Here is a 26440-nt window from a genome sequence, read left to right as displayed (position 1 = left end):
TGGATGGAGAGTGTGCAAAACCCCACGTTTTGAATATAGGAGCCCAGGTAATTCTTTTGTTAATTGCTCACACAGTGAGAACTAGACAAAGGCCCATCAGCTCCCAGACTGCTAGACCAGTGGCACTGGCTACAATCAGTGCGCCAGCACTGCACCCCCATTTCATTATTTACAAAATGTGAACAAATTGGGTCCACCACCATCCCCACCTCAGCTGCCACAGATGGGCAAGATAGAAAACACTGGACTGACGCAAATGCACTGAAACATCATCTGGAAGCTTTGCAAAAAGGATTTATTGAATTGCTGCATTTATGTATCCTGCCTTTCCTAATCCCCATGTTATCTCCACAACAACCCTGTGAGGTGGGATAGGCTGAGAGTGAGTGACTGGCCCCAAAGTCACACCCAGTGAGCTTCGTGGCTGAGTGGGAATTGAAACCCTGGTTGTGAGCCCAGCCCAACATTCTAACCGCTACGTCACACTGGCTCTCTAAAGGAGGCTTCCTCAACCTCGGCCCTCCAGATGTTTTGGCCTACAACTCCCATGATCCCTAGCTAGCAGGACCAGTGGTCAGGGATGATGGGAGTTGTAGTCTCTAAACATCTGGAGAGCTGAGGTTGAGGAAGCCTGCTCTAAAGGAAACAGGTTGGTGAATGAGGAGAGGGTGGTGATTCTAAGGGCCAGTGCACTCCCCCACTGCTCCGTTCTGGGTGTGGGACCCCAGAAGGTTCAGAGCGAAGAGGGACTGACTGGTCACGCCTGCCTTGCTGAAGCAGCACTTTGCCACGTGGGCTGGGTGATGATAGCTGCAGTCCTGGTGAGTGGATGAGTTTAATTAAATTCCAGCTGAATGGACTGCTGTGGGGAAGGGAGATAACACATGTGCGGGGTGGCAATTTTGCAATGCTAACGTCTTCTCAAAGGTTACATAATTGCAGCTATGATCCACCCTGGAAAGACTAGCCCGCCAGTCTCTGTTTGGAGAACTTCTTCTTCTGCAAAAATGCAAATGGGAACAGAGTCAAACGGAACATCAGGTTCATCTAATCCAGTATCCTGTTCTCACAGTGGACACCCAGATGCCTCTTTCGAGAAACCGGTAAGCAGGGTCTGAGCACAAGACCCACCTCCTGCGGTTTCCAGGAACTGGTTTTCAGTAGCATTGCTGCCTTCAAGGCTATTGCCTTCAAGGCTATCTCAAAGGTGTACAGAGGAGGGCAACCAGGATGATCAAGGATCTGGAAGGCAAGCCTTATGAAGAACGGTTGAGGGAGTTGGGTGTGTTTAGTCTGGAGAAGAAAAGACTGAGAGGTAATAGGATAGCCATCCTTAACTATCTGAAGGGCAGTCACAAGGAAGATGGAGCAAGCTTGTTTTCTGCTGCTCTGGAGGGAAGAACCCAATCCAATGACTTCAGGTGACAATAAAGGAGATTCTGACCAAACATTAAGAGCTTTCTGATGATGAGAGATGTCCAACAGTGGGATAGTCTCCCTTGGAAGATGGTGAACTCTCCTTGCTTGGAGATTTCTAAGCAGAGGTTGGATGGCCATCTGCCACGGATTCTTTAGCTGCGATTCATGCATTGGAGGGGGTGGAATAGATGACCCCTGGGTGTACCTTCCAGCCCTACAATTCTGTGAAACTCTGTCAAATGGGCAGCCCACTGCCAGGAGAGAGGAACAGGCTTCATATTTTAAACCTCTCGCAGGATTCAATTACGTCCAGGTGCCCAGGCCTGGCATTCACTTCATGATGCCTTAATTTCCATACCTCCAAGTCCAAAACAGAGCTATAACTAACGGCAGCTGACCTGACTTCAATGCAGGCATGAGCAAAATTAAAATTCCTTTTCCCACTTCCCAAGAGCAGCCAAGCTGCCCTCTGCAGCTGAGATTTACAAAGAGGCTTGCTAATGGAGCCTTCCTCGTGAGAATTGGCTTCAGGTGAGGCGTCCATTATTTATTATATTTACTTGCTAAATGTATTAATCACTTTCCTCTCGCAAGGTGCCCAGTAAGTCACTGCTGATTTGCCAGCCTCCTGGTTTTTGCAACCATTTACAGCCCACCCAGGCCCAGTGGCTGAGCATATGACAGTGGTGCCCAGGGCGGATGGTGCTGTGCTGGTCCCGTGGCGAGGTCCAAGTCTGGTCCATAGTCAAAGGTGCAACATGGAGGCTGTCCATAGTAGCTGGAGCTGGGCGCAGGGCAAGGAGTCGGGTGAAGTCAGGAACAGGCTTGCAAGCAGGGAGCCAGGTCAGGTCAGGAGCTCAGGCAGGAAAGCAGAACAGGGTTCAGGCAGCAACTAGCAACCAACAATGCTGCTCCCACAACTTGGGACTGGGGCTGGCTGGCTTTTATCTACCCCAAGGCATTGGACGGCCCCGATCCTCTGGTGACTCGCCTCCTGTCCTGGAGGCGAGCACTCCTCCTGCGGGAACTTAGTTCCCTCTGCCTCTCTGCCCTGAGCCTCTGCAGCTCAGGAGAGGCTGGAGGGTTACCGGACCCAGAGGCAACCTCAGCTTCCTCTGACGGGGCTGAGAGTGGAGCACCTGCAGGCAATGGGTCCTCCATCACCACAGGAGCCAGAGCAGACTCAGCTGATGTCTGCACCTGAGGACCCAGCACAGGTGAGGACCCTTCAGGCTCATGCCCCAGCCCCGGCTCAGCTGGTTCTGGAGGCGGGGAATCCTGTGCAGGCTGGGATCCCTCAGGTTCAGCATCCGAGTCCGAATCCCAGGCCATCACAGGTGCCCTCCCAGGCACGGGATAGGCACTCGGGTGCATGGAGTGGTGTGTGCACCCTGCAGTTGGGGGCAGAGCAAGCCGCTGATGGTGGACATTTGATGCACCACCCGCCCATGACTCCCAAGCCTCCCCCAAGCTTTCAAAACAAAGGGGGAAGGAGAGGAATGCCGTTGGCAAAGCGGCACAGTTCCTGCCTTCCCCTGATGGCTCAGAGTAGGCTTTGGCGGCACGGGCAGGCATTGCGCCAAATGTCACCCCCCTCAGCGAAGACACCAGGAGCGGTCCACCCCCACCAAAAACCCTTCCTCTGCCCCTGCCCAGGCCTCTCCCAGGCCTTGCTATACCTGGAGCTGCGTTCAAAACACTATCAAACCCTTTGTCATGTAAATGCAAAGCTGAACATCACACACAATGTGATGGGCTGTATGTAATTATATGAATTCCATTTTTAAAAAAATCTTGTTAGCAATATCCAGTTCTTATGTTAGCAATATGCTAACTGAACAGATTGTATTTCCTGGTCAATCTGCTGGACTCTAATTTCTCATAATATGTTTTGTTTATATGATAAGTTGGTCTACAGAACCACATATTCTGATACGACATGTTGAATTGTATTTTAAAAAGAATTAAATAAGAATTTAAGAAAAGAATTCATATAATTACATACAGCCTGTCACATTGAGTGTGTTGTTCATGCCTGGAGCGGCAGCAACTTCCCCCAGGCTGGCTCTGTCCCAACACGCAGCCACAGAATGCCCACAACCTTTTTCTTCAAGGAGCTCAAGGTGGAATACATGGTTTACCCCCTCCTCGCTTTATCCCCACAACAACCCTGTGAGGTAGGTTAGGCTGAAAGGCAATGACTGGCCCCCAAGGCCATGGCTGAGTGGGGATTAGAAGCCTGGTCTTCTAACCACTACAGCATGCTGACCCATAGCTGTCAAGCGTCCCTTATTTGGCGGGACAGTCCCTTATCCCAGCGCCATGTCCCGTTGCTGTCCCTTATTGATGCTGTCCCTTAAATAAGCTACTGAAGGTAATGGGGCCCTTTCTTTGTCCAGCTGTGCTTTGTCAACAACAAATTGTTGCTGATTTTTTGTGCTGAATATATGCTATATGGTAATTTATGGACCTAATAGGTATCTAAAGCCATTTGCAGGCAACAAAATATGTATTTTATCAAAGTAATTGTTGATCCCTTATTTTGGCTGCTGATCCCTTATTTTCGAGGCTGCTGGTCCCTTATTTTCAAATCTGTAAGTTGACAGCTATGTGCTGGCCCCTACTCAGGCCCCATTCTCACCATAGAATGAAAGTACTGTGATACCACTTTAAACAGCCATAGCTGCCCCCAAAGAATTATGGGAGCTGTAGTCTGTTAAGGATGCTGAGCAGCCTTAGGAGACTCCCTATCCCCGCCCTCCTCATCTGCTACAATTCCCAGAGTAGTCAATCGCTCTTTCCAGGGAAGTGTGGGAACTGTAGCACAGAAACCCATCCAAAAGTTACTCTGTCCCAGTGGCGGAGATTCATGCTCTGGCACCGGGGGTGGAGGGTGGGGGAGCATGGCTGGCACACATCCCGGGGGTGTGGCATGCGTCCTGGGGGCATGGCACACCGTTTGCTTGGGCGGGGCACCCAGCGCGGGGGGGGCAACCACGATGGCACCCCACCGGGATCCTGATGCTGGGGGCGGGGCGCTCCCCCTCTTCCTCCGACAGTGTTCTGTCCATCTGGAAGCTCTAGCATGTTGCAATATACATCTAGAAAGGCATCAGGTAGGCTTTCCTGTATTTCCCACCTCCAAATAGCTACAAGCCATGATGGTTATTATTATCCCCCTACATGGTTGGAGTGGTGGGACGCGGGTGGCGCTGTGGGTTAAACCACAGAGCCTAGGACTTGCCGATCAAAAGTTCGGCGGTTCGAATCCCCACGACGGGGTGAGGTCCCGTTGCTCGGTCCCTGCTCCTGCCCACCTAGCAGTTCGAAAGCACGTCAAAGTGCAAGTAGATAAATAGGTACCGCTCCAGCGGGAAGGTAAACGGCGTTTCTGTGCGCTGCTCTGGTTCACCAGATGCAGCTTAGTCATGCTGGCCACATGATCCGGAAGCGGTACGCCTGCTCCCTCGGCCAATAAAGTGAGATGAGCGCTGCAACCCCAGAGTCAGTCACGACCGGACCTAATGGTCAGGGGTCCCTTTACCTTTACCTTACATGGTTGGGGGCAGCAAGGACAATAGGCTCAGGAGCTGAAATCATTCCTGACCCGAGGCAGCAGCAATCAGACGGCTGCAGATATATGCAAATGGGGACCTTTAGAGGAAGTGAGGGACGCGGGTGGCGCTGTGGGTAAAACCTCAGTGCCTAGGACTTGCCGATTGTATGGTCGGCGGTTCGAATCCCCGCGGCAGGGTGAGCTCCCGTTGTTCAGTCCCAGCTCCTGCCCACCTAGCAGTTCAAAAGCACTCTTAAGTGCAAGTAGATAAATAGGTACCGCTTTATAGCGGGAAGGTAAACGGCGTTCCGTGTGCTGCGCTGGCTCGCCAGCTGCAGCTTCGTCACGCTGGCCACGTGACCCGGAAGTGTCCTCGGACGGTGCCGGCTCACGGCCTCTAGAGCGAGATGAGCACGCAACCCTAGAGTCGGACACGACTGGCCCGTACGGGCAGGGGTACCTTTACCTTTACCTTTTTAGGGGAAGTGAGCAGACCGCAAACATCAAGTGGCTTCGTCTGTGAATCTAGTTTTGCACCACAATCCTAAACACAATTCCCTTGTCCGTAAGTCATGCAAGAGTTCACTCCCATTTTCTTCCAAGTAAGGGCACCAGGAATGAGGCCTCCTCCCTTTTAAAAATGTGTCTTGTTAGGTGAAAGGAATAATCGTGGGAGAAACCAGAGTCCATTCCGGGTCTTGCTGCCCAGTTTGGGGAACTCCAGTGATGATGAGGAGAAGGAAGAGGATCTCCTGACAGCTTTGGGAGCCAGGAATTCCCCTGCTGGACATTTCTGCAGAGAAAGAGGGAGGGAGGGTGAGCGAGAGAAGCTGCTTCATTTGCATTCAGATGTGCCAGTTACTGTTTTCAAGTCCCAGGATGTGATTCCGATGAAAGACAGTTAATTCAATTTCAACAGAGAAATTGATTAATGGACTGGATTAAAATAAATCCCTGATGTCCCCAAGACTGCAAAGCATACCAATTCCACTTTCTCTCCCAGTTTCTTCCTTCTCTTCTTTGCATGGTTATTCCACTTTTTTGGGGGGGGGGGCAAAATAAAATAAAGGGAGAAGGAGCAGATTGCGGGTGGGTGGGTTGTGTGTGTGTGTGTGTGTGTGTGAGAGAGAGAGAGAGAGAGAGAGATTAAACACACCTTCCTCTTTAATTAGCTTGATTTATATGCATTTATACTAACAGACTAGCCTGTTGGGAATACATTGATCTTGGGTTTCTTCTCGCTGCCTCCAGCAGATTTCAGAAATGAATATGCATTTGCAAGAAGCAAAACATAAAGAAGGATGCCGAACTCTCAGTATCTAGGTCAAGGCCTCCACACTCCAAAGGGAGCCCTTGGCACCAGGCAGAATCTGACTTCTGTACTTCAGGGACTGATCTGTGTCTGGACTGGGCAGTGGAGGGTCCAGGGCCCTGCTGCACTTCATCTTCACCAACCTTCTCTTATTTTAAATATTTAGACAATGGGTCCCAACCTTTTCTGAAAATGTGGAGTGTATAATCTCAGGAAAAGACAGGGGAGGCTGACTGCTGTGCATTCCACAACTGTCTGTGGCTATTTTATTTTTTAATGAAGTCTTTAATGAATGGTTGGTAGGATGTTTTGGGGGTTTTTATTAAGAAGGTAAAAGAAAAGACTTCACTGAAAATAATGACTAATCAGTTGATGGAAGTCAGTCTCCCTGGGGTTTTGCACTTCAGGGGAAATGCTACAGGAAGACTCCAGAGAGAGCCAGTGTGGTGTAGTGGTTAAGAGCAGTGGACTCGTAATCTGGGGAACCGGGTTTGCTTCCCTGCTCCTCCACATGCAGCTGCTGGGTGACCTTGGGCCAGTCACACTTCTCTGAAGTCTCTCAGCCCCACTCACCTCACAGAGTGTTTGTTGTGGGAGAGGAAGGGAAAGGAGAATGTTAGCCGCTTTGAGACTCCTTCGGGTAGTGATAAAGCGGGATATCAAATTCAAACTCTTCTTCTTCTTCTCTTCTTCCAGAGAGCAGGAAGCCCAGGGAGACAGGGAGCCTCCAGAAAGCTGGAGAGATATTTCATGGAAAGAAAAGCAAATGCCACCATCTTCCACCCTCATCACCTGTCATGGGCAGGTTCGATGCAGAAGAATAGTGGGAGGAACCAGCTGAGGAAACCTCAACGAAAGAAGGCTCAGAGGCCAGGGAGTAGTGTTGAGACTACAAAGAGGTAAAAGATGGGGAAGACGAGGTAACAGGGGTTCGTGAGCAGGAAGTGTCTGTGGCAGAGAGAAGTCCAGAATCAGAATGTTATGTACAGTGGTACCTCGGGTTAAGTACTTAATTCATTCTGGAGGTCTGTACTTAACCTGAAACTGTTCTTAACCTGAAGCACCACTTTAGCTAATGGGGCCTCCTGCTGCCGCCGCGCTGCTGGAGCACGATTTCTGTTCTCATCCTGAAGCAAAGTTCTTAACCTGAAGCACTATTTCTGGGTTAGCGGAGTCTGTAACCTGAAGCATATGTAACCCGAGGTACCACTGTACTGAGTTGAATAGGATCCAAAATGCAGCAGTCTGGTTGGTCCTAGAACAATAGGATTCAGAATGCAGCAGTCTGATTGGTCCTAGAACAATAGGACCCAGAATGCAGCAGTCTGATTGGTCCTAGAACAATAAGACCCAGAATGCAGCAGTCTGATTGGTCCACAGGAGCCACCCAATCCAGCTCCAGGTGGAAGGGAATCCGCAACCTGATTGGCCTACAGGAGAATCCCGGATTTAGCCAATCACGTGGGGCCCATTGTGTAAATAATGTATATAAAGCAGACATTCTGGGGGAACTTCCATTCCTCCTCACCACTATGAGCTGAATAAAGAGCATGAAATCCACTCTCGACTCTGAGTATATTTCACAGAAGCGGGAGAGTGGGATGAGGGAGCCCAAGAGGCAGAGATGAGCCATGCTGTTGAAGAGGCACAAGTGTCTTCCCTTCCTGCTGTGACTCCCAGAACCAGGAGCAGCATGAAGAGGGCGGAGGAGCAATTAGCACCACACAGGCGCAGTCTCAGATTGCTTGGGGGAAACCCTAGAGAGGAGGGGACTTTGCAGTTGTTTTCTTAAATACTACATGGGGGCAAGACCTACCAGAGATGAGTTGCTGTGCTCATTAGGCTGACACCATCTTGTTTTTTGACTCTGCTTGCTTTGTGTGATTTGCTGTTGGCTTGCTCTTGTCATCACCAGCATGAAGCCCTGAAGTAAGGCCAACCTCTCCTGCAAGAAGTTCTAAAGTGCCTTATGAATGAGGCAGAGAAATGGGAACCTCTTTGGCCAAGAGGAAGAGATCTTTTGAGGAGAAGATTACAGGGGAGGAAAGTCTTTGAGGACGTGGAGGAGTAGTCAGGGGGAAAGAGCTGCATCAAGCCTTTGGCTGCCTGTATTGCCAGCAATTCAAGGATGGTGAGGATGAAAAGAAGATGTCTCTGCAAACAGAGCTGATTGCAAATGCAGCTTATCTCCTCAATTCCTCACACGGTGTTACGGAGTTGCTTAGGCCCCCTAGGAAGCTCAGCCAGGGTACAAGCTGATCTTGAAAGATCAGTGCTTCACATACATGTGTGCAGCCCAACAGCCCGTCTTAGAAAACTGTTATGAGTTGGGGGTAGTGGTCGGTCTGGATAGAGTCCCTTCCTGTTCTTAGGGTCCTGTACCCAGGGAGGGTTAGAATCTAAGAGAGAATCCTGTTGCTGAACTAGTCAGAATTCAGACAATGAGCTTAACTGTCCACTTAAGTCTCCTCATCAACATCCCCAAAGAATTAACGATGGTGCAAGAGCTACAGCTGAGTGATGGGACCCTCCAGGTTAAGAAGAAGAGTTTGGATTTGATATCCCACTTTATCACTACCCTAAGGAGTCTCAAAGCGGCTAACATTCTCCTCACAGTCAGTTTTGCCATTTTGGCATAGTTTATCATCTAACCCTCATGGCTTTTGAGGGAGCATTCCGCAATGACCCGAAGAAGAAGAAGAGGAGGAGTTTGGATTTGATATCCCGCTTTATCACTACCCGAAAGAGTCTCAAAGTGGCTAACATTCTCCTTTTCCTTCCTCCCCCACAACAAACACTCTGTGAGGTGAGTGGGGCTGAGAGACTTCAGAGAAGTGTGACTAGCCCAAGGTCACCCAGCAGCTGCATGTGGAGGAGCGGGGAAGCAAACCTGGTTCACCAGATTACGAGTCCACCGCTCATAACCACTACACCACATTGGCTCTCTTAAGGGGTGGGTCTCTGCTCCACACACCCCCTCACTTAGCTGCTAGGTAAGAGAAAATATCCAGTGTGTCTGTGATAGAGAGCTGATCTGGAAGCAGCTGGAAGCTGGAGACACAGAGACTTGCTTGCTCTGGGCTGGATCCAAGCTCTTTTGGGGTGTTAATGCTGTGAGCCCCTCCCTCCTATGCTCAGGTTGTATAGATGCATAAATAAAACCATATATCCTACGAGCACAACAGTCTTTACTGACCTTCATTCCATGGACACTGAGCCTGGGCTAAGCACCTAGAACCCCTGGCTTCTCTCACTGCTAGTCGATTGGGGAATGGACCAACTTGGGAAATGATATAGTCTCCTTCATTGGAGGTTTGGATTGCAGAATGCCGCGGCGAGGCTCCCTAAAGGGTCCTTGCCATGGGATAACATTCATCCAGTGCTTTACCGACTGCACTGGCTCCCGGTGGAGTACAGGGTCAGGTTTAAGGTGCTGTTTTTGACCTTTAAAGCCCTATGCGGCCTTGGACCCTCGTACCTACAGGACCGCCTCTCCTGGTATGCCCCACAGAGGACCTTAAGGTCCACAAATGACAACATTTTGGAGGTCCCAGGTCACAAGGTGGTTAGATTGGTCGCAACTAGGGCCAGGGCCTTTTCAGTACTGGCCGCGACGTGGTGGAACGCTCTGTCACAAGAGACTAGGGCCCTGCGGGACTTGACATCTTTCCGCAGGGCCTGCAAGACAGAGCTGTTCTGCCTGGCCTTTGGTTTGGACTCAGTCTGACCCTTATGTTTCCCTCCCCTTATGGTTTAGATCTATGGGCTACTTTTAAAATGAGGCTGCATTTTAAATTGCATTTTAACCTGTATTTTAAATTGGGTTTTTTTTCTATTAGATTTTTACTGTAATTTTACTGTTGTTAGCCACCCTGAGCATGGCTCTGGCCGGGGAGGGCGGGGTATAAATAAAATTTATTATTATTATTACAGTGGTACCTCGGGTTAAGTTATTTCTGGGTTAGCAGAGTTTGTAACCTGAAGCGTATGTGTTAAGTTGTGGGTGAACATATCAGACGACACAGCGATTCTTCAAACAGCTCTTCTTTATTCAGAGGCCACAACAGAACTGAACTGAAGGGCTCAGTCAGCCTGCTTATATAGAGCTCCAGTACAACGTTACTGTAGCACTTTCTAAAACTATCCAATCACTGAATGTCACTTTCGATCCTTCATTTGCATAACTATCTACAGTATCCATCCAATCACTGAATGTCACTTTCGATCCTTCATTTGCATAACTATCTACAGTATCCCCCTGCTGGCCCAGGGTGAGAACTTCAGTACATAACAGTATGTAACCCAAGGCATATATAACCTGAGGTACCACTGTATTTGATTGCCATCTGTCAGGGATTGTTTAGCTGTGATTCCTGCATTGCGGGGCAGGGGGGTTGGATGAGATCACCGTTGGAGTCCCACCCCTACAGTTCTGTGAATCAATGACCTTAGAAGGCAGTGGGCTCTCCTTCATTGGAGACTTTCAAACAGAGGCCGGATGGCCACCTGCCAGGGATTCTTTTGCTGTGATTCCTGCATTGTAGGGGATTGGACTAGATGACTCCTTGAGGGCCCCTTCCTGCTCTACAGTTCCATGATTCTAAGATCAGTACAGAACCGAATCATTTGGGTGCTGATGTTTGGCTTTCCCAGAGCAAAGAAGCTGCCAGTTATATCTGTAAAGAGGCAGGAGTTACACAAACACCTTGCTTCTTGCAGGTGTCTGTCTGTCCCTCAGAAGTGCTGTGTCTGTCCAGCCCAAGCATCCTCCAGATGATGATGATAATGATGATGATGATAATTTTTTATTTATACCCCACCCTTCCCAGTTCAAAAACCGGGCTCAGGGCGGCTAACAACAAATTTAAAACACTTTAAAACACTTAATTATAAAAGCAGCATAAAATACAGTGTAAAAACATGAATAACAATAAAAATAAAAAAATCAATCATATAATCCCCAGGGCTATCTGGATGAATTGGTCCTACTTGGGCCAGCAAGGAGGCCAGGGGAGAATTAGCTGTGGGGTCTCAGAGCAGGTAATCTTCATAAAAGGAGAGGGGGAAGGAAGAGAAGGGAAATAAAAGATCAGGCTGAATTCAAATGAAGGGACCATGAAACCAACGCTTCTGAGAGGCTTCCTGGAGTCTGTTACTGAACAGCCATAGGATTAGCAAGGACACGTTTGCACAGTGCGACCTGCCTGGAAGGTTGACAAATGCCTTTTAAAGATACTTTAATTAGCATGATTTACACCACCTCTCATTGATTGGCTTGTCAACACTTCAGGAATCTATCAAAGAGAAAATGGACAGCATCGTCCACAGTGCGCCAGCCCTTGGAAATGCATCAGCCTGCTCTGCTTCAGAACAAAGTGGCTGGAACAGTGAGTAGCAGATGGAGGAAGCCTTGCTTATTCAAATACAGCTCAGCTAATGAAAGGGGGCATTTTCACACAGGGGGATTCCTGAAAGGAGCTGAGTGGAGGTTTCTAGAAATGGATGGATGCAGAAGTCATTCTTTTAATATTATTTATCATTGCAATAAGAGTACACCTCAATTAGTGTACACGTTTTCATAAGCAAACATATAGGCAGGTCTCTGCCTCCAAAGAGCTTGCACTATAAAAAGGGGAAAGCAGGAAGGAAGTAGAATTGTGGAATTGTTAAAGCCATGGTTTTCCCAGTAGTGATGGATGGAAGTGAGAGCTGGACCATAAAGAAGGCTGATCGCCAAAGAATTGATGCTTTTGAATTATGGTGCTGTAGGAGAGTCCCATGGACTGCAAGAAGATCAAACCTATCCATTCTGAAGGAAATCAGCCCTGAGTGCTAACTGGAAGGACAGATCCTGAGACTCCAATATTTTGGCCACATCATGAGAAGAGAAGACTCCCTGGAAAAGACCCTGATGTTGGGAAAGATGGAGGGCACAAGGAGAAGGGGACGACAGAGGATGAGATGGTTGGACAGTGTTCTCGAAGCTACCAGCACGAGTTTGACCAAACTGCGGGAGGCAGTGGAAGACAGGAGTGCCTGGCATGCTCTGGTCCATGGGGTCACGGAGAGTTGGACACGACTAAACGACTAAACAACAACAACAAGAGTTGGATGGGACCCAAAGATTCATGTAGTCCAACCCGCTGCAAGGCAGGAATTACAGCTAATGAATTGCTGACAGATAGCCATCCAACCTCTGTTGAAAAATCTCCAATGAAAGAGAGTCCGCCACCTTCCAAGGGAGCCCATCTCACTATTGAACAGCTCTTATCACCAGAAAGTTCACTTTCATATTTATTTTGAATCTGCTTTTTCATATTTGAATTCATTGGTTTGGATCCTGTCCTCTGCAGCAGCAAAAAACAAGCGTGCTCCATCTTTCATGTGACAGCCCTTCAGATATCTGAAGATGGCTCCCATTTCACCCCTCAGTCTCTGCCAAACTAAACATGCCCAGCTGACTCAAACGCTCCTCATAAGTCTCTGGAGTTCAGCTTCAGGCTGCAGATGCAACCAGCAAAAGATCACCACTACAAGCCAGTACGTTTGCGGGCACAATTCAAAGTGTTGGTTCTGACCCTTAAAGCCGTAAATGGCCTCAGTCCAGTATACCTGAAGGAGCGTCTCCACCCCCCTCGTTCAGCCCGGACACTGAGGTCCAGTGCTGAGGGCCTTCTGGCGGTTCCCTTGCTACGAGAAGCCAAGGGAACCAGGCAGAGGGCCTTCTTGGTAGTGGCACCCACCCTGTGGAATGCCCTCCCTCCAGATGTCAAAGAGAAAAACAACTACCTGACTTTTAGAAGACATCTGAAGGTAGCCCTGTTTAGAGAAGCTTTTAAAGTTTGACGGACTATTGTATTTTACTATTTTGTTGGAAGCCGCCCAGAGTGGCTGGGGAAACCCAGCCAGATGGGTGGGGAATAAATATATTATTATTATTGTTATTGTTATTGTTATTGTTATTGTTATTGTTATTGTTATTGTTATTGTTATGTTGCAGAGTAGGGGTGGGGTGCTGAAGTTTGAAACCACATTGCTATGCTCTACATCCAAGCTTGCTCCTTTGAAGCACCTCCACTGGTACAATGAAACTGGGAGAGTGTGTGAGATCCAGCCAAAGGAGGACTGTGATGCATAGATGTTCTAGAGAAGCCCACTGCCAATGCCTCGGTGTGGTGGCTCAGAGGGTTGCCCTTTGGCAACCATTGCCACACCATTGCCACAGAAGATGCTCTGGTGCTACCAGCTTCCATTTGAAGAACAGCCCTTGGCTGCCCTCCCCGCATCCCATCCATCCAAATTCATCCGTCTCCTACTGTGCTCAACTCCTGGCTGTGCAATTATCATTTTAAAGGCTCATAAATGCTGATCAGGCTGCGGGATAATTGAAAGGAGGATTGAGCTGGGTGCCTGAGAAGGCTTTGGCTGGCTAGAAGTGGGAGGGTACATGGGAAGGGGGTCAGGACCCCCTAAAAGGGAGCAGTAGCTAAGTGTTGGGATACTGCCAGGGAGACAAAGTCCATCATGACTCCACGTCGTCTCCGGACGTCCATCGATCTCCCGTAGACACGCAGTATCAGCAATTAGCGACACGAGCTCCAGAAATAGCTTGCCACATTCCAGAGCTGAGGCACACTCTATCAGCAGATAATGCACAGCGAAAGATGCACTCAGGAGAGCATTATTTACAAGTTTATTCAGCGTTGATCAGAACAAAGAAAACATGACTGCCTGCTTCAGTGTCTCAGGTGCAGAGAGAGAGAAACGAAAGCAAAGACACAACAGAAACATCCTGTGAACAGGAAATACGCAGGCTGTGACACAAACATCCTGCTCCCTTTTAAGGTGGAACGGAAATATCCTAACACTAAGCAGGGAACTTCTGGGCTCCACAGAACCATGATTACTTAAGGTCATGGCTTTGCGTGTGAAAGGTCCCAGTTTCAATCTGCACTGACAGCATCTCCAGGTAGGGCTTGGAAGTGCCTCCACCTGGGATCCTGCTCTTTCTTGCAGCTGTGTACTCACGACGAGCTGAATGCACAGTGGGTTTGTTTCCTCCACACACACACACACACACACACACAAACAAACAAACATGTGCACTGTGTCAAATGGTATCCACTTGTCATTCCAGTTGGAGGTGTTTCCATGTTACTCGTTGTAGGGGGTACCTCAAAGGTCTCTGGTTTGGAATCCCCACAGAATTATTTTTTAAGAGTTCTTTTAGGTTTACCCAAAGATGTGCAATCTGCCATGTTGCACATGTGCAAACTCGCATGTTGAGCATAGAGAGCCAAATAGATAAAAGAATCCACTGTTACTGGTTTAGAGTTCAACAGATGGACAACACTAGGCTACCAAAAAAATGCCTGATTGAGCTCTCAAATGGATTACCCCTTAAAAACTGGGTACATCATGCTGCCCAACTGATGGGCAAATATGACCTCTCAGTGACGGAGATCAAAGAACTTCCCTTATATTCCCAGAAAAATATCTTTAAACAAACCATAAGGGCAGTGGCAACTAAAATCGATCTAAACTCTATGTACACATCTACATGCGCCCCATTATATTTTAAACTTAGAGAGGCCAATGAACCTACATCTTATTTTAATGAATTGACTTTTGTACAACTTTGGAAAGCTTTTACAGAGTTACGATTAAATACAATAAAATCTGCTTATAGAGATGGGAGACACAGAGGCATACCAAAAAATGAACATGTTTGCATTAGGGGATGTTCTGAAGTAGAGGACCTTATGCATTATATCTTGCGCTGCCCCTTATATAATGAAGCAAGAGAAAGATTTTTAACACCTATAATGACAAGGTCCCCTGGCCAGAGCCCCTCTGACATGATTTTATATCTCCTCGCAGACACAGATAAGTATGTGACCTGGTGTGTAGCACTCTTTGCAACTGCCGCTAGGAAAATTAGAGGAAATTATATAGCCAAGGTAGCCACCAACTGTAGATGAATTTATTTGCCCCTATCTATATCAAGCTATATTCACCAAACTCTGAATACAATTGCACATTGTATTAATTAACATTATTTTTTAATATATTAGTGGCCATGTGATAATTTTAGCTTATAAATTTTATTGTTTAATGTCTTAACTTGTATATTAAGGTACTTTTATAGCTCTGTTTAGAGTAGGTAATGTCTTGATAATATAAATGTTTTAAGTTTTTTGTATCAATCCATCCAGTATATTTTCTTTTAATTGTTGAATTATTCTGTGTACATTGCTGTACATGCAGTACATCTGCAGTGCATGACTGACTGACTGACTGACTACTCGCTGTCCATCAACATCACTGGAAGGAGAGGAGGCATGGAGGTCTTCATACGGAGGCCGTGATCGCCACCAACCTAGATGGCTTTAGAAGAGGCTTAGAAAAATTAATGAAGGAGAAGAGGGCTATTGGTGACTATAATTATAATAATAATTTATTATTTATACCCCGCCCGTCTGGCTGGGTTTCCCCAGCCACTCTGGGCAGCTTCCAACAAAACACTAAAATACAATAACATCAAAAGCTTCCCTAAACAGGGCTGCCTTCAGATGTCTTCTAAAAGTTTGGTAGTTATTTTTCTCTTTGACATCTGGTGGGAGGGCGTTCCGCAGGGCGGGTGCCACTACCGAGAAGGCCCTCTGCCTGGTTCCCTGTAACTTGGCTTCTCGCAGCGAGGGAACCGCCAGAAGGCCCTTGGCGCTGGACCTCAGTGTCCGGGCAGAACGATGGGGGTGGAGACGCTCCTTCAGGTATACTGGACTGAGGCCTTTTAGGGCTTTAAAGGTCAGCACCAACACTTTGAATTGTGCTCAGAAACGTACTGGGAACCAGTGACTACTAGTGGGGAGGGTTACGCTCTGCCTCCACAGTCAGAGACAGCTTCTGAATGCCAGTTGCTGGAAGCCACAGGACGGGAGAGTTGCTCGTGTGCAAGTTCCTGACAGGCATCTACTTGGCCGCTGTGAAAACAGGACATTGGACTAAGTGGTCCATTGGCCTGATCCAGTGGGCTCTTCCTAGGTTCTTAAGTTCCCTGTCTTCCTTCAGATCTCCTCCTTAGAACACAGCCTGCCAGAAAGGGACGAGGCTTCGAAATGTGCAATGAAACAGCTCTCATTTGCTGACAGTCACCCAGGGAGTTTGCTGTTGATGAGAAACTTCCATAGGGAAATGGTTGGATTTTGGTCCCAGAGCTGAGGACCTATCCATCATCCACATTTCTAGTTGAAAAGGCACTTCAGATCTGTTAGGGCTCGCCCACACTTCCTCTGGTCCTGGGCCTAGAAAGCACATGTTCAAGTGGTTTTCTGCTTTGTAGGCATGGTTCTGAGCAGTTTTACCCTTGCCCTGCTCGTTTCCAAGGGAAAACCCACTCTTTAGTGCTAGATCACAACAAATGACTCCTATCTGCTCCAGCCACCCAGATGCCTTTTCAATTCCAGCAGGGCCAGGCTGGCTGGTGTTTTGGGGGGTTTCAGCCCTGACGACCTGGAGCTTGGGGAAGGCAGCAAAAATGGTCCATGAGGCTTAAAAATAAGATTCCAGTGCCTGGAGCAAGGCTTTTAGTGGTGCATATTGCATCATCTCTAACTGTATTAGCCATCTCGGGCAACTATAATTTATAGCTGCTCTTCTAAGGAGAACTATCGATATATTTATTTCTTACTAATATATAGAGCTGAGCTGTGCACCGAGGCTTTTGAGCCTTGCCAGTTTTCTATCAGTGTTGGTATGAATGAATACTTATTTGACTTCGCAGCAGAAATAGAAAAAGCATTTTTAAAGGCTGGAGAAACGTTTAGTCCCTTTTGCTTCTCCCTGGTGCTGAAAAGGACTCTTTTTTTTATTTAGGAATGGAATAAGGAGGGGGAATCACATTTAACAGCCCCAGCGCTGGGTTTTGTTTAATATTTAATGTCTCAGAGCACTTTATAACAATAGATGCTGCTGTTCTCATTTTTCAAAGACAGCCAAGATACCTTTGCTAGTACCTTAAAGACTGGCAAATTTATCATTACAGAAAATATTCAGGAGACAGAGGCCACTTGGTCAGACAAGCTGAGTGGTCCCCTAAGTGAGTTGGTATTTGATGAATAGAGAGAAGACAGGAGAGGAGCTCAAAAGGTAATTCAAAAGGTGAGCTAATATGGACCAGCCATCTGGCTTGGTATAGGGTGACACCTGACCTCTGACGTTCCCAACTACACACAAATGCACCCAAGGGGTTTTGTTTTTGTATCTTTTTCTCTTTTTTGGTCATTGTTATATATTGGAAATCTACGGTATCTATCTAATCTACGGTATCTATCATCTATCTATCATCTATCTATCTATCATCTATCATCCCTTATCTATCTGTCTGTCATCTATCTATCATCATTATCATCATCTGCAACAAATGAGAGTCCATCACCTTCCGAGGGAGTCCGTTCCACCATCAAACAACTCTTTCTGTCAAAAGGTTATTTCTAATGGTTTGTTAAAATCACCTCACTTGTCATTTGAGTCCCCTGGTTGAGGAAGGTGGCATTCTGTCCTTTGTTGGAGGTTTTTGTGGGATGTGCAACACAAGAGCAGTCAAGTACAACATTCCTAGAGTGAACATGTTTACACATGGGGCGGAATGTTTGCCCCGCCAGCAGGTAAACTTCCTGTTTCCTTCTGGGCTGAGATTGACTTCCTCGGCATGTGACTAGAGGTGGGTGTGGCCTTACCTGTGCAGGTAATGACAAAAGCACAGGGCAGGGCAGCCATCTCCCTCTTTTTGACAACATGCATCAAAGAAGCAACGTCTGCTTAGCCAAAGATGCTCCCTTGGCTTCCAACCAAGAGAGGACAAAGGGACTGTCTTCTTATGAAATAGTTTCTAGGAATATGTTACTTTTCTAAGCTAAGTCTGCCTCCTGGGATCCTATTGTGAACAGAATGATGTGTGAGTAAACCTTTTTATACTTTTATAGAAGACTGTGCCGTGTCCTGTCTTTTATGAGGGAATAAGGGGGAAATACCAGAACAGTTATTATAGAGGCTTTAGCGAGCCTGAGCAAACGCATCCGCTGCAAGTTTAAAAAGGGGAATGTTACTCTGCTAAATTGTGAACTTGTTAACACAAGTTGGAAAGGCTATAATCAGACAATATACCCTCTCCTGCATCCCTGAACATTCCCACAGTTTTCGACCTGAGGCTGGATGGCCATCTGTCAGGGATTTTTCAGCCATGATTCCTGCATTGCAGGGGGTTGAACTAGATGACCGTTGGGGTCCCAACTCTATTATTCTGTGATTCTCTCTCCCCAGTGCTCTGGAATGATGCTAGCCCTGAGCCACGGGGGGAGGTACAAAATGCTGGCCAGGCTGCCTACTGTATGTAGGTGCTACCGGCTGCAGAGGCAGCCCTACCACTAAAATAGAAAGACATGGTGTGAGCCTTGCCCCGAAGAAATTCCTTCACATGGTCTAGCTGAAGAAATGAGGAAGGTCAAGAGTGGGTCAACCCCATCCATCTGTGGTACCCCATGGCTTTCTTCCCAGTACAGCACCAGTTGGAAATGGTCAGTGCTGGTGGAATCCCAGCTAAGAGCCATCCTGGTGAGGCATCTAATCATAGCCTGCATTTTTATCAAGGCTTATAGTTTGATTAGGGTCTGTATTTTAAAATGAGCTTAAAGATTTTCAAATGTTTTATGCCAGGCAGAAGACCAGCTGCCTAAGTACTTTGTCAAGATGTTTATCCTCCTGGACAAGGGGGCCCCCTGATTTATAGCAGAAAACAATTCTCAAAGTCGTAAAAAGAGAATTACAAGCTGAGAGCAAGGTTACACCACCCTACATAATTAAGAGTTGGTAAATAGTAAAAACCATTAAACTTGAGCCATATCTTTCTAAGGTTAAAGGCCAAGAGCAACTGGCTGGAGAAGGAGAAGTGTAAACAGAAAAAGAGGCTTTTTCCTATTTTATTTTGAGGCTGTAAACTGATTCCTTCCTGTTACTTTGAGAAGATTTATTCTTCTAAAAAGCTATCTATGATAATGTATGAAATATACTGGCTTAAATGTAATTATGCAAAGGATCTAGAAAGAAAGAAATGTTAAATTCTTATTTCATAGAGTCATATTGCTGTAGGAGACCAGAGGGGCAAACGAGCCCAGCCCCCTGCCAGACAGGAGACGCCATCGAGCACTCCTGATATATGGTTGTCAGGCCTTTGTTTTAAAGACCTCCAAAAAGGAGATCTTTCATTGATGATGCATGAGAATGTGAACCCAAGATCTCTGACATCTGTTTAAGATAAAAAATTAAAATTATTAACCATCTGTTTTGGAGGGCAATAGGGCAAGGAGGGCAAGAGGTGAGCTGGTAATTAAGGTTTCTTGTTGAGACAAATGTAAGATATATGACTACTTATTTGTCATTTATAGATAGAAGAATATATAGCTTTTTGTATCCCATAAAAGGCAATAGGAAATGGGTGTATCTTTTAGGATTGGTTGTAGCAATCAGCCAATAGGAAATTCAACCAGGCTGATTGGACAGAGGCAGCCAAAGGAGGAGCAAGGGAGCTGGGCTGAGGGAATATAAGTGCTGGCCATAATGGCAGGAGACCAGGCCAGAGCTTGGTAACCATATACCACTGTGCCTCTCATTTATTTGTCTGACAAATAAATTATTATTTTAATTTCTCTATTGCTGCGTTGAATATTTCATTCCAGCTAAGCGTTAACCACAAGCAGGGTGCTACATTTTATGGTGCCTGCGACTCGGATAAGTGGTCTGCTGGAACGCAGCCCCTTCGCCTTACTGGGCAGGGTACAAGAGAGAGGACCACTCACTGCTTACCCAGCGCGCACTGGGAAGTTTTTTTTCCAGGGGAACGCAGAAGTCTCGTCTGTCTGATACCCTGCCCACCGACGGCGACGGACCGGGGGGAACCAGAGAAATAAACAGGCAACCAACTAAGGGTAAGTGCACTAAGGGGTTTTTGGCCCTCCAATTAATTGGGAGGAAGAGAAGTCTTGATCAAACTTCTGCGTCTCAGTAAAGGGGAACTGAGTACGCTAGGTGGTTGGGTACATCAGATGGTGATCTGGTGTAGGGAAAGGAAAGGTTGGGAGGTAGAGTATGGTGAAGTATCCAGCGCATTGTATGTGTGAGAAAGTACAATTTGTAGCTGACCTGAGTGTGGAGTGGGTAGTACTTCGGTTCCCGGTAAGGCGACTTCACCCGGGCAAGGAATCTCACGAAGCGTGTGTGTGAGTGACTGAGTGGATACTTCACAGGGCCATACAATGGGAGTTGGGGGTTCAAAGGGGGAAAATACACCTCTTGAATGTATGTTAAATAATTTTAAGAAAGCCTTCTCAGGGGCATATGGAGTCAAAATGACGCCAGAACGCTTGAGAACGTTATGTGAATTAGAGTGGCCGAAACAAAATACTGAATGGCCATCTCAGGGAACCTTTGATATAAATTTAGTAAGCAAACTTTGGTCTAACATCGCCAAAGAAACTGGAGGGTGCCCAGAACAATTTTCATATATAGATTCTTGGCTGAGCACATTAAATAAAAATCCTCCATGGATAAGGGAATGCAAAGTCAAACGATGCAAATTATTGGCTGTAAAAGCCGAAGCTAGGAAAGGAATCTTGCCAAATAAACTCAAACCCATTTTTGAGGGACCAGAGGAAGAGGTGCTTCCACCTCCACCCTATGCTCCACATCGAAGGGAGCCTAATCCAAACACTCCACCAGTTGTAACCCCAAGGCAAGAAAGTGGAATGAATAATGGGGCTGGAGTCACAGAACTCGATTCCTTGATAGATTATGATAAATATCTTCAGGAGGCATTGGAGGCCTATAATAAAGCCCAAGCAGAAGTGGTTATTCCACCTGTGAATCCCAGTAGAACTCCATCTACAGTCTCTTTTAGTGGAACAACTGATTGCCTACCCCAAACCCCTGTACATCCAAGTCCTAGAGAATTATTACAGAAGTTACAGGGAGACCTTAATCGGTCAGCAAGCAATACAGCCAGGCGTATAAGGCTGCTAAAAGAACGCCTTGGGACAAATACCATCCCCTATGATTTGAGGCCCCTAGAGCAAAGCGAAGAGAAAGATCACGTAGTAGCCCCTCTCAGAAGAGTATTTGATGCACTTGAGGAGCCTGTGCTGGTTAACGGGCAACTCGGACCACGGCCACCTCGAACTTCGACCCTCCAGTACATTCCATTCACAACTACGGATCTGATGAATTGGAAAACACACACCCCATCTTTCGCAGAAAAACCTCAGGCTATGATGGACTTGGTGACTTCAATAATAAATACTCATAGTCCTACTTGGACAGATTGCCGCCAGCTCCTGAATACTCTGTTCACCACTGAGGAAAGGAGAGACATAATTGAAAAGGCACAGATATATTTGCGTGAGCAGGCCAGAGTGGGAAATATTTTAAATGTTGACCGTCATCTCCGGGACAACTTTCCCTTGGAAGATCCTAATTGGGATCCAAACAATGCAATTCATCTGGCCAGGCTTACCACCTACCGCCAGACGCTTGTGCAAGGTATCCGCAGGGCATGCCAGAAGCCCACTAATATGTCTAAAGTCTCAGAAGTAGAACAGAAACCAAATGAGAGTCCAGGAGACTTTTTAGAGAGGCTGCAGGAAGCCTATCGTATATGGACTCCTTTTGACCCTGAAGCCCCTGAAAACAGCAGAATGATTACTGCTACATTTGTGGCCCAGTGCGCTTCTGACATTCGTAAGAAAATTCAGAAATCAGAAGGATGGGAAGGGATGCTGATGAGCCAAATTATGGCCATTGCACGCCGAGTTTATCGGAATAGGGATGAGGCTGAGAAGCAAGAGAAGAAGAAGTGGCAGAAGGAAAAGATGGTAATGCTGGCCACAGCAGTAAAGCAAGACTACCGCCCCTTAAATGGAGGGAGAGGGCGGGGAAGGAATCCACCACTGGGAAGGAATCAATGTGCGAATTGCAAGAAGGAGGGTCATTGGAAGCGGGAGTGTCCTGAACCCCTGAGGTTGGAAGAAGTACGCCCAGGCCCAGGCCCAGGCTCCGGCCCAAGAAACCAGGGACGGGGACGGGGAATGATCCGAGATGGAAGATATCAGAGACCTGGACAAGGACGGAGTAGGGACAATTTCATTGGATTGGCAGAGGAGAATTTTACCCAAGACTAGGAACGACCGGACTCCATAAAGTTAGGCTTCCAGGAGCCCACGGTCACGATTCAATTAGGGAGCCATTTAATAGACTTTATGATTGATACTGGGGCTGAATACTCAGTACTCCCAGAACTATTGCAGAAAAAGGCATCCAAAAGTGTAGTCATTAAAAGTGCCACTGGTCAGTCAGCTAAGAGGTCTTTCCTCCAACCTTTGGAATGCCAGATTGGGGGACATCGTTTAACCCATCAGTTTTTGTATATACCTGAGTGTCCAATACCTCTCTTGGGTAGAGATATGCTGTCCAAATTGCAGGCCCAAATCACCTTCACTCCTCGAGGTCCAGAAATGAAACTGCCATCAAAGGCAGCAGGAATAATTTCCCTCTCAGTACCTAAGGAACAATCATGGCGCCTAATGTCAGCCCTGCAAGTCCAACCCACATTGGATACAGAGTTAAACAAGCTCCTCCGAACCCTACAGGTGCCATCAGGAGTATGGGCCGAAAATAGCCCACCAGGAATGGCTAAGAATATAGCTCCAATTGTAGTAACCCTAAAACCTATGGCTACCCCTGTATCTGTAAAGCAATATCCTTTACCCCGGCGAGCAGCAGAGGGCATCCAGAAACATTTGGACCGCCTATTAAAATATGGTCTGCTTAAGCCCTGCCAATCAGAATGGAACACACCTCTATTGCCTGTTCGGAAACCTGGGACAGATGAATACAGGCCAGTACAGGACTTGAGGCTCGTAAACCAGGCTATCGAGACCTTGCACCCAAATGTACCAAACCCATATACCCTGCTGAGTTTGATCCCACCAGAAGCAACATTTTTTACTGTATTGGACTTGAAAGATGCATTCTTCTGTTGCCGGCTGGCACCACAGAGCCAACCTATATTTGCCTTCCAGTGGGAAGACCCTTTAACAGGAACAAAAGGCCAGCTAACCTGGACGAGATTGCCCCAGGGATTCAAAAATTCCCCAACTTTATTTGGCACTGCCTTGGCGAAGGATCTAACAAGTTACCCCTCAATACCTGGAGAAAAGGTGGTTCTGCAATATGTAGATGACCTTATATTAGCAGCAAAGGATTTTGATACCTGTAAAGAAGGGACAGAGGAACTGCTCCACTTGCTCTGGGAAGCTGGCTACCGAGTTTCCCAGAAAAAGGCACAGTTATGTTTAGAAAAGGTCAAATATTTGGGCTTTGACATCTCACACCAACAACGAGCATTGAGGCCAGAGAGGAAAGAAGCTATTTGCCTTATCAAGGAACCTACCACAAGGAAACAACTCAGAGGATTCCTGGGAACAGCAGGGTTTTGTAGACTATGGATACCTGATTTCAGCAGTCTGGCCAAGCCCTTACATGAAAGCACTCGAGGTGCAGAAAAGGACCCATTCGTATGGGGACCTGAGCAGCAAGAAGCCTTTTTAGTTATCAAACAACGACTTATGGAGGCCCCAGCCCTTGGACTGCCTAATTCGGAAAAACCCTTTCAGCTGTATGTACATGAACAGAATGGGATTGCAGCGGCAGTCCTGACCCAGAGATTAGGAAGTTGGAATCGTCCAGTAGCTTATTTGTCAAAACAATTGGACTCAGTAGCAAAAGGATGGCCTCCATGCCTAAGGGCAGTAGCGGCCACTGCAAGCCTTGTCAAAGAAGCTGATAAATTTACCTTCGGCCAGATGATGTATGTGAATGTACCTCATGCTGTTCTGACACTCATGGAATATAAGGGTAGTTATTGGCTAACGAACCCAAGGATGGCTAGATACCAAGGCCTATTGTGTGAAAATCCCAGGATTCATCTACGAGTAGTGAATATGCTCAATCCAGCAACTTTGCTGCCCCTACCAGAGGTAGATGATGAAGAATCACATGATTGTCTCCAAATAATGGATGAAGTTTATTCCAGTAGACCCGATCTGAAAGATGAACCATTGAAAAATCCAGATGTTGTATATTATACTGATGGTAGCAGTTACCTGCATGAAGGTGCCAGACGAGCAGGATATGCTGTGGTCACCAATGAGGAAGTTGTGGAAGCTGAAGCTTTGCCTGCTGGCACCTCAGCACAAAAAGCTGAACTTATAGGTTTAACTAGAGCTCTGCAATTGGCAGCCGGATGTAAGGCAAACATCTATACTGATTCTAAATATGCCTTCTTAACCCTGCATGCACATGGTGCTCTATGGAAAGAAAGAGGTCTAATCGGAGCCCACGGGAAGGCCTTGAAATATGGACCTGAAGTAGAAATCCTGTTGGAAGCAGTATGGGCTCCAGAACAGATTGCTGTAATGCACTGCAAAGGTCATGGACGAGGAAGGGATCCAATAACCAGAGGAAATCATGCTGCTGACAAAGCAGCCCGAGAGGCAGCCCAAAAGCCTGTGGGAGGATTTATAGCAGCCCTCATACCAGAGGTAGTTCCAGGAGAAGTTAAACCTCACTATACCCCAGAAGAGAGGAAGTGGGCTGAACAGGAAGGAGCGGTTGTGAAGGACGGTTGGATGATCCTGCCGGACAATAGGATTTATGTACCTCATCACCTAGCAGGCACAATTGTAAGAAATTATCATGAATCTACTCACCTTGGCGGTACTGCAACCAGAGAGAGTCTCAGTCGGAAGTTGTATATTATTAACCTATCACAATTAGCAACTTGCATTTCACAGAAATGTGTTCTTTGTGCTAAAAACAATCCCAGGCAGGGACCGGTACAACCTCCTGGAATCCAACATGTGGGATATGTCCCCATGGAAAGCCTAATTGTGGACTTCACAGAGCTGGTCCCTTCTAAGGGATTCAAGTATCTCCTTGTGTTTGTAGATACTCTTACCGGATGGGTTGAAGCTTTTCCCACCCGAACTGAAAAGGCACGAGAGGTAACTAAGAGACTCCTCACTGAATTGATCCCGAGGTTTGGGTTACCTAGATGCATTGGAAGTGATAATGGGCCAGCGTTCATTGATCAAGTAGTACAAGAAGTATGTCGAGTCCTACAAGTGAAATGGAGACTGCATGCAGCATATAGGCCTCAAAGTTCAGGGAAAACTGAAAGAATGAATCGGACTCTGAAAACCCAATTGGCAAAATTAACCCAGGAAACGGGATTAGGATGGGTGGATGTGTTACCCATAACACTGTTTCGTGTTCGGTGTGCACCCACAAAAAGACTTAAGTTGTCACCTTTTGAGCTCCTGTATGGGAGGCCGCCCTCCTTTGTTCAGGATATTCCAGCTGACCTCAAACAAATAGGAGACCATGTGACACAGGAACAAGTGCAATCTCTCTCCCGTGTTTTTGTTTCTCTTAACAGGTGGGCCCTCGAGCGCACGCCGTGCAGCATTGCCGAGCCGATTCATCAGTTCCAGGCTGGCGATAGCGTATGGGTGAAAGAGTGGAAACGAGATCCACTTGCACCTAAGTGGCGTGGACCTTACACCGTCTTGCTCTCTACTCCAACAGCGGTGAAGGTAGCTGAGGTGACCCCCTGGATTCATCACTCCCGTTTGAAGAAGTCCGAAGGCAGTTGGACGTGCAAAGGTGACCCCTCTAATCCTTTAAAACTGACTCTCTCCAAAAACCCCTGTATCTAGCCCTACGGGGAACGGGCTAGGTCACGGGCAACATTAGACGACCGGCCTGCTGCAGCCACAACCTGGAAGCTGGCTGACCTGCGCACGCCTGAAGCTTGAGGAGCGTCTAAACCAGCGATTGTGAACGGGAAGATTCTCTAATACAATTAATTGACTGCCCCCCCCCCTTGTGGAACAATTATCAAGGATATTACTCATTGGGGATCCTTGGGATATATGTTTTGGTCTTGGTGGTTCCCCATTTCTGTCACTGGGGGAATTATATTGGGGCTAATATTTTTATGCTATCACAATAAGGTAATCTTTTGTGGAAGGAATGCATATACTACA

Source organism: Podarcis pityusensis (assembly GCF_964106645.2).
Source record: "Podarcis pityusensis genome assembly, chromosome: 8".
Classification (NCBI taxonomy): domain Eukaryota; kingdom Metazoa; phylum Chordata; class Lepidosauria; order Squamata; family Lacertidae; genus Podarcis; species Podarcis pityusensis.
Note: the sequence above shows the minus strand (reverse complement) of the source record.